General features: G+C 40.5%; 1 protein-coding gene across 9 annotated transcripts in view; it reads right to left on the reverse strand.

Annotated features, from left to right (window-relative positions):
• Positions 1 to 4,322, reverse strand: part of brd4 (bromodomain containing 4) — a 43,355-nt gene extending 39,033 nt beyond the window's left edge. For 4 of the 9 annotated variants that reach the window (XM_060897583.1, XM_060897580.1, XM_060897573.1 and 1 more), the window contains exon 1: positions 4,189 to 4,321. The gene's annotated coding sequence lies outside the window, so the exon portion shown is untranslated. Of the gene's footprint in view, positions 1 to 3,025; positions 3,170 to 4,188 lie in introns of those variants that run through there. The other 5 variants (XM_060897578.1, XM_060897579.1, XM_060897575.1 and 2 more) reach the window with 5 other exon arrangements.
• Positions 4,323 to 9,982: the final 5,660 nt, after the last annotated feature.

The following is a 9,982-nucleotide window of genomic DNA, read 5'->3' on the forward strand; positions in this document are numbered from 1 at the left end:
TATGGACTCAGTCTGATACGGATAAACTCGTCCAATGCTCGTATGACCGAACTGCCCTTTTGGAATTACTACAAACAGCAAACTTTACACAAAGGTTTACACGTCTGGATAAAACGTGACCGCACGTGCTGCTTTAGGATAACAGTCGAATCAGATCCTGCTGTACTTTATGGACATTTAGGATTTATTACTGAAGACGACTCCTTATGCTCCGAGTCAGTTTCCACCAGCCCCTTTGTTGATTGTTGCGCACACGGACACGCACATACACTCACGCACGTTAAGAAATTAGTGTCACGGGGTTGGCACGGAAACTGGACTTCAGCGACGACCCAGACAATACGGAAAGGGAAGAAAAACTGAAACATGCAACAAAATTTCCAATGCAATCCTGCTGCTAGTATAATGCTAATCAATCCCTGTGGAATTACAGGATAAAGTGTACAAAGTCTCAGATTGTGACCTCCTTCGCAGGCACCTGATAGTCGCCTCGTGCAATCTGCGTGCACTTTGCTCGACCTCAGCAGTTATGTACATAGGTGCCTGTGATGAGTAGAAAAGGCAAACACACAAACATATTGACCACAAACAGCTAAAGGGTTGGTAGTATGCTTCGTTCTGGCTGTACGAGGGCAGATTCTCAGCTTACAAAGCAAGGACACGCTGTATCGCATGCCGTCACAGTCACTCTCGTCCAAAACAATCCATGCCATCAACTGACAGGACACGCCTTCCCCTACAGGCTTTATCAACATTTCTTTAAGAACATAATGTTCGATCTGAGAACTTTAAAAAGCAGCATACGCAAGACTCTCACACCCATTAGTTGACACGCAGGGTTCAAATCAAAGGGAACTACAGGATACAGCGATGTCCTTTAGCATGCATGACATGTTTGATTCACTTCCTGGAGCCAAGTGACTTAGGAGTCAAATGGTTTGCTCATCAGAGTTCGTTCACATACGTACTGAGAACGCCTCACTCGGGCCTTGTTCATAACTGGGTGTTAATGTGCATCCTGAGTGAACTGAATGTAATCAGAGTGTGTTAAGCACAGGAATGAACAGAGCTAAACGCACCACAAGGACTAACTGTGATCAGATCACTCTCAACCACATCTAAGATGCTCTTGGACCACCTCATGGTCATGTCATCTGAACCGTGAACATGACACTTTTTTTCGAAGCTCCACAGACAGCAATGAAAAAGCAAACAAATCACCTGTGTCACTGCCTTAACAGAAGAATCACTAAGACTTATTGCAAGCTCGCTCCAAAGCTAGGCTTATGGATAAACATCAGGTGGTCCTCAAAGCTTCACTCGTCAGATCATCTCTCGTTCAGTTATAAGCCTCATGATCAGAAACATTCACACAGGTACATGAGACATTTCTGTGTAAAAATAAAAGCAGCCGAAGACTGACAAAGACGTGCACAACAGCTTTCATCCAGCAGAAATACGTTCAAGAGTAGGTCACCGAAGACGAGTTTATGTCAGGTGCGAGTGGCTAGGAGTCTCAACTGTCCACATATTAGCCGATCACTCGAGGTGCACGTTAACTAGGGTGTAAACGGGGTCTCAGACGCTCCGGCTTGTTTAACAAACCGTGCCAAGCAGAAGAACCAATCAGGGTTCAACCAGACTGAACGGTGCACACCTGAGATTTACACAAAGATGAGCTCAATGTTGAAATTCACACCGAATGATAAACCAACAACAATTTATTCTTGTGTTAAAAGCAAAGGAAAAGCAACTAAACCCATAACAGCCGGTGAGAACACGTAAACCTTGCGAGTGCATATTTTTGTCAAAACTCTATACACGAATCCCACAAACCCCTCCTGTTTGGAGCGACACTAAAAGTTAAATCACGCACGAGTTTATTACTGACGATTAACAAGAAACTCCTTACGACGCTCAGGTCAAAACGACTTTTAATGCAACCTGATTTCTATACGAAGAGAATCGACGTCAATCATCGTCGATTCGAACACGCACACTGCAGACAAGCAAACAAGCTCCAGTCGCTGGGGTAGAAAGTGAAACTGCCATGAAATGACCTCAATGATCATGTGAAACGAGAAGCATTTCTTGTGTGTAACAAATGCTCTATAAAAAAAAAAGTAAACAGCATAACAGGACTGCTTTCAAGGTCTGGTATGACTGTCTTCTGCTCAAAGACTGACACGTATAACTGGCCTTTTTAATCACTGTTTTAAGAGTAAAACACTTCAACAATCCATGATAGGGTGGTGTGATGAAGTGGGGTTTCTGATTCCACCCAGATGTTGATTCTTTTCCTAAAGCAGTACACCATTTTCACACTTATTAAACAACTTGAAACAAGTAAAGTAAAAAATAAATAAATAAAAAGCACAGACACCGGACACTCAATTCATAAATGTTAAATATTTCTCTACAGAAAACTTGACTTTTTTGTCTGCGTTCATGATGTTAATCCAAACTAAATCAGGCAACATACAGATCTTGAGTTTATACTCTTTCACACACAACAGCGTCAAAACAAATAACAAACCGATCAATAGACAAATGTTTAACACACAAGTAAGGACACGTCAAGTCACAGACTTTCAATTGTTTAGAATTGTAGTTTTGTTGTTGTATTTTTTTTGTTTACACTGAAAGGAGAAAGGATGCGACGTGCAAACGGCTAAGATGACAAGACTCACTGGGTTTTGTGAACAAAAACAAAGCTACGCGTTTTTTCCTTTGGGAAATATGAGGTTTAAGAAACGCCAGAGATTCCTGCAAACAAATACGAGTGTAGAAATTTAACAAAAACAAGGAGACGCACACACTCCTGATTGTAAATTACAGCAAACACCAAATAAAGCCCGAGCTACATGATAGCTAGCCGACATGCTACATGTTAGCTAGCCGACATGCTAGCGTGTAACAACAGAACCAAGTTTGAAAATAAAACCAAACGGTTTTATAAAAACGCTTTTAAAGACACGTTTATGTTTTGGAGTGAAAGCAGATTTGTTTTGAGACACTTTCTTACAATTATATTTCCTCCTATTTGAACTGAAAACGTTATTTTCTCTCTCACTCTCCGGTCCTCAGGGTAGCGCACAAAATGGCGACCACTGCGTTCCAGCCTCGGAGACGTTATTCTCACTTAGCACAGTTAGCACTTAGCACAGAGATGCGTGATATTTCGGTTATACGTTGAAATAATCGTAAACACAACACGCAGTTAAAACATCGATAACGATAAAATGACAACAAAAAAACAAAGATAATATCGACTGCGCAGTTCTTGTTTGTTTTTGTTTTTTTTTCCAACGAGCTAACTAACGTTAGCTACACCGGCTACGCTTTGACACGGCGGAGGCGGCCGTATCCCAAATACACACCTAGGGTACTAGAAAGGACGCAGTAACAATGTTCCGCTTTACAGAACGCCTAGTGCGCTCAAATAGCGCTCGTGCCGTGATTTGGGATTGAGCCTGAACTCATACGAAGAACGAGCGCTGTGGCGCATGAACGGTGTTGACATACTTTACGCTGTTTAGTTTTCATACGATGGTAAACGAAAAGGATTTAGGGCGTGAACGTCAGACTCGAAACCTACCATCAAAATAAAAACGTGTTAATCTTCTAAGAAGCCCGTTTAGTTGAGATAAAACACAAACACAAAAATATTGCGTAGTGTCGCTTAGATTCCAGAAAAGAAACCAACGTGCTTTCCTACGCAAAGCAGCGCGCGCACAGAACGAACCGCACTACGCAACGCAAACAGCGTAGCGTTCGCGTAACGTTCGCGTATGTCGCGCAGCCGATCTATGAGAAAATGGCAGCTAGCTTAGCTTAGCCGCGCTGGCTAATAAACAACCTTAGCCATAACAGCTAGCTCAGTGAGACGCTGAATGAAGTACGAAGTGTAGTCCTGTGGTCCTGAAGCACGGCTGGTGTGTTAATAAACGACGTTTCTCCCCCACACAGGCCTCCGGCAACGTGAATTCATCCCGTTAGTGTTTTTCGACGCCGTGCTGCTCACGCGAGACTCGACGACGACCGACACTGACCGAGACGCCCGATAAAAGTGAGGTAAAAACGAGGCCGCTGTCCGTCGCCTACCGTCGAGTTTTTTTCGCGCGCCGACACGCCGGTAACGACACGCGAAGGCTTTACGTGTTTGTGGTGTTGTCTGTTAACGGTTACCTTATTTAACGGGTTGTCAAGGTGCGCGCGCTCTTTTCTTTTTCCCACAATCCAGAACAAACAGCTAGAGACGTCGGTGACGTCACACGCACGCCAAGCGTAAGGGTCGTCGCGTCGCTGACAGCTGAAAAAAAAAAAGAAAGCGTCTGTGAACCAATTTAATATAGAAAATAAATAAAAAGGGATTAAATCACTTTTTTCTTTGAATGTGATTTATATATATATATATATATATATATATATATATATATATATATATATATATATATATATATATATAATAGAAATTACCTGATTTATATTTTTGTGTGTTTATATGATAATATAGTAAACATCTTCCACATAAACATTATTATTATTATTATTATCATCATTATTATCATTATCATTCTTCTTCTTCTTCTTCTTCTTCTTCTTCTTATTATTATTATTATTATTATTATTATTAAGATAAGATATACCTTTATTCGTCCCACAATGGGGACATTTCTCTTTTACAATAGCTAAGAAAAAGAAATGCAAATATATAAAAAAAATAAAGACATAATATAGTATACAGTATTCTGTCAGTACAGACACATTAAACACAGACTCCTGTCAGTACAGACACATTAAACACAGACTCCTGTCAGTATATATACATTAAACACAGACTCCATCAGTACAGACACATTAAACACAGACTCCTGTCAGTACAGACACATTAAACACAGACTCCTGTCAGTACAGACACATTAAACACAGACTCCTGTCAGTACAGACACATTAAACACAGACTCCTGTCAGTACAGACACATTAAACACAGACTCCTGTCAGTACAGACACATTAAACCTAGACTCCTGTCAGTACAGACACATTAAACACAGACTCCTGTCAGTACAGATACATTAAACACAGACTCCTGTCAGTACAGATACATTAAACACAGACTCCTGTCAGTACAGACACATTAAACACAGACTCCTGTCAGTACAGACACATTAAACACAGACTCCTGTCAGTACAGACACATTAAACACAGACTCCTGTCAGTACAGACACATTAAACACAGACTCCTGTCAGTACAGACACATTAAACACAGACTCCTGTCAGTATATACACATTAAACCTAGACTCCTGTCAGTACAGACACATTAAACACAGACTACTGTCAGTACAGACACATTAAACACAGACTCCTGTCAGTACAGACACATTAAACACAGACTCCTGTCAGTACAGACACATTAAACACAGACTCCTGTCAGTACAGACACATTAAACACAGACTCCTGTCAGTACAGACACATTAAACACAGACTCCTGTCAGTACAAACACATTAAACACAGACTCCATCAGTACAAACACATTAAACACAGACTCCATCAGTACAGACACATTAAACACAGACTCCATCAGTACAGACACATTAAACACAGACTCCATCAGTACAGACACATTAAACACAGACTCCTGTCAGTACAGACACATTAAACACAGACTCCTTTAAGTACAGACACATTAAACACAGACTCCTGTCAGTATATATACATTAAACACAGACTCCTGTCAGTACAGACACATTAAACACAGACTCCTTTAAGTACAGACACATTAAACACAGACTCCTGTCAGTATATATACATTAAACACAGACTCCTGTCAGTACAGACTCATTAAACACAGACTCCTGTCAGTACAGACACATTAAAAACAGACTCCTGTCAGTACAGACTCATTAAACACAGACTCCTGTCAGTACAGACACATTAAAAACAGACTCCTGTCAGTACAGACACATTAAACATAGACTCCTGTCAGTACAGACACATTAAACACAGACTCCTGTCAGTACAGACACATTAAACAAAGACTCCATCAGTACAGACACATTAAACACAGACTCCTGTCAGTACAGACACATTAAACACAGACTCCTGTCAGTACAGACACATTAAACACAGACTCCATCAGTACAGACACATTAAACACAGACTCCTGTCAGTACAGACACATTAAACACAGACTCCATCAGTACAGACACATTAAACACAGACTCCTGTCAGTACAGACACATTAAACACAGACTCCTGTCAGAATAGACACATTAAAAACAGACTCCTGTCAGTACAGACACATTAAACATAGACTCCTGTCAGTACAGACACATTAAACACAGACTCCTGTCAGTACAGACACATTAAACATAGACTCCTGTCAGTACAGACACATTAAACACAGACTCCTGTCAGTACAGACACATTAAACATAGACTCCTGTCAGTACAGACACATTAAACAAAGACTCCATCAGTACAGACACATTAAACACAGACTCCTGTCAGTACAGACACATTAAACAAAGACTCCATCAGTACAGACACATTAAACACAGACTCCTGTCAGTACAGACACATTAAACAAAGACTCCATCAGTACAGACACATTAAACACAGACTCCTGTCAGTATAGACACATTAAACACAGACTCCTGTCAGTACAGACACATTAAACACAGACTCCTGTCAGTACAGATACATTAAACACAGACTCCTGTCAGTACAGACACATTAAACACAGACTCCTGTCAGTACAGACACATTAAACACAGACTCCTGTCAGTACAGACACATTAAACACAGACTCCTGTCAGTACAGACACATTAAACCTAGACTCCTGTCAGTACAGACACATTAAACACAGACTCCTGTCAGTACAGACACATTAAACACAGACTCCTGTCAGTACAGACACATTAAACACAGACTCCATCAGTACAGACACATTAAACACAGACTCCTGTCAGTACAGACACATTAAACACAGACTCCTGTCAGTACAGACACATTAAACACAGACTCCTGTCAGTACAGACACATTAAACACAGACTCCTGTCAGTACAGACACATTAAACATAGACTCCTGTCAGTACAGACACATTAAACAAAGACTCCATCAGTACAGACACATTAAACACAGACTCCTGTCAGTACAGACACATTAAACAAAGACTCCATCAGTACAGACACATTAAACACAGACTCCTGTCAGTACAGACACATTAAACAAAGACTCCATCAGTACAGACACATTAAACACAGACTCCTGTCAGTATAGACACATTAAACACAGACTCCTGTCAGTACAGACACATTAAACACAGACTCCTGTCAGTACAAACACATTAAACACAGACTCCATCAGTACAGACACATTAAACAAAGACTCATGTCAGTACAGACACATTAAACACAGACTCCTGTCAGTACAGACACATTAAACACAGACTCCATCAGTACAGATACACAGTCATGTCAACATAGATACATTACACACACAGCTATATCAGCTTTGACGTATTACACACAAAGTCATATCAGTATAGTCACATTATGCTGTCACCATTAAAGTCACCATTAAATTAAACAATAGTATTTAAATTTTTCTGATATTGTTTTGCGTTACTTCTCTCCTGTAATTACTGACATTTAACTTTTTTGTCTTTAAATAGCTTTAATGCATTTGTTAATCACAAAAAGATGTAAATAACTGGTTGCAGTAAAATCAACCAACCAACCAAGGAATCTTCTAGTCTTCTGATTCCTTGTTACTTCTCAGCTACACAATGTTTCCCTCTAGTGGCTGATATCGAAATTGGAATTTTATTTAATTGGATTTTTTTAAACCAACACTGCATTTCTCTACAAATTGGGAAATGTTAATAATATAATAATAATTAAAACAAAAACTTTTCTATTATTCAGCAGACCCTCAAAATGCTGCTCAGGGTTATGTTATGTAAACTATTTTATGGTCATATAAATGGTCTGTAGCAGTAGGTCTACCGCTGGTGTTAATTGATTAATGATGATGGAAAGCATTTACGTAAACAAAATATGAATTTTTTTAACACACCACATCAGTGGGTTTGTAATTGCTGCTTTAAATCCTCTCACCTCATCTGATTAGGATTATGGGACTTTTATTTTATAGGACTTTTGTTACCTGAAAGGATTTTTCTATCCGTTGCTGACCAAGATTTTATTTGTTATACACACAGCTATATAGAGTACACAGCTTACAGTGAAATAAAAACCCAGCCTTCTCCTCCTAGTGCATATAAACTATAAAATATATTTAAGAAACTAAGTTTAAAAAACAATTATGTTCCATGTAGTAACAGTATAGAATGTGCAAACATTACAGAATAGAAAGTGATACATTAAAAGCATGCAGGTGAGTTAGATGAAAACATGCATCTGACTGACTGACTCACTCACTTACTCACTCACTCACTCACTGGTTCACTCACTCACTCACTCACTCACTCACTCACTCACTCACTCACTCACTCACTCACTCACTCACTGGTTCACTCACTCACTCACTCACTCATTCATTGACTGGTTTACTGACTGACTGACTTACTGACTCATTCACTCACTCTTTCATGCACTGGTTTACTGACCAATTGACTGACTGACTAACTCATTCACTCACTGGCTCACTGACTGCCACACTTACTCACTCACTCACTCACTGGTTCACTTACTCACTCATTGATTGACTGGTTTACTGACTGACTTACTCACTCGCTCACAGATTAACTGACTGCCTTACTTACTCACTCACTCATTTACTTGCTCACTCATTCATTAACTGGATTACTGACTGATTGACTGACTCATTTATTCACTCACTGACTCATTTACTGTCTCAGTGATTTACTCGCTCACTCACTCACTCACTCACTCACTCACTCACTCACTCACTCTCTGACTCATTTACTGACAGTGATTTACTCGCTCACTCACTCACTCGCTCACTCACTCGCTCACTCGCTCACTCACTCACTCACTCACTCACTCACTCTCTGACTCATTTACTGACAGTGATTTACTCGCTCACTCACTCACTCGCTCACTCACTCACTCACTCACTCACTCACTCACTCATTTACTGACTCAGTGATTCACTCACTCACTCACTCACTCATTTACTGACTCAGTGATTCACTCACTCACTCACTCAGTCACTCTCTGACTCATTTACTGACAGTGATTTACTCGCTCACTCACTCACTCGCTCACTCACTCGCTCACTCACTCACTCACTCATTTACTGACTCAGTGATTCACTCACTCACTCACTCACTCACTCATTTACTGACTCAGTGATTCACTCACTCACTCACTCAGTCACTCTCTGACTCATTTACTGACAGTGATTTACTCACTCACTCACTCACTGACTCACTCACTCGCTCACTCACTCACTCACTCACTCACTCATTTACTGACTCAGTGATTCACTCACTCACTCACTCACTCACTCACTCACTCATTTACTGACTCAGTGATTCACTCACTCACTCACTCTCTGACTCAATTACTGACAGTGATTTACTCGCTCACTCACTCACTCGCTCACTCACTCGCTCACTCACTCACTCACTCACTCACTCACTCATTTACTGACTCAGTGATTCACTCACTCACTCACTCACTCACTCATTTACTGTCTCAGTGATTCACTCACTCACTCACTCAGTCACTCTCTGACTCATTTACTGACAGTGATTTACTCACTCACTCACTCACTCACTCACTCACTCACTCATTTACTGACTCAGTGATTCACTCACTCACTCACTCACTCACTCATTTACTGACTCAGTGATTCACTCACTCACTCACTCACTCACTCACTCACTCACTCACTCATTTACTGACTCAGTGATTCACTCACTCACTCACTCTCTGACTCAATTACTGACAGTGATTTACTCGCTCACTCACTCACTCGCTCA

This window comes from Tachysurus vachellii, chromosome 21, assembly GCF_030014155.1.
Source record: "Tachysurus vachellii isolate PV-2020 chromosome 21, HZAU_Pvac_v1, whole genome shotgun sequence".
Taxonomy (NCBI): Eukaryota; Metazoa; Chordata; class Actinopteri; order Siluriformes; family Bagridae; genus Tachysurus; species Tachysurus vachellii.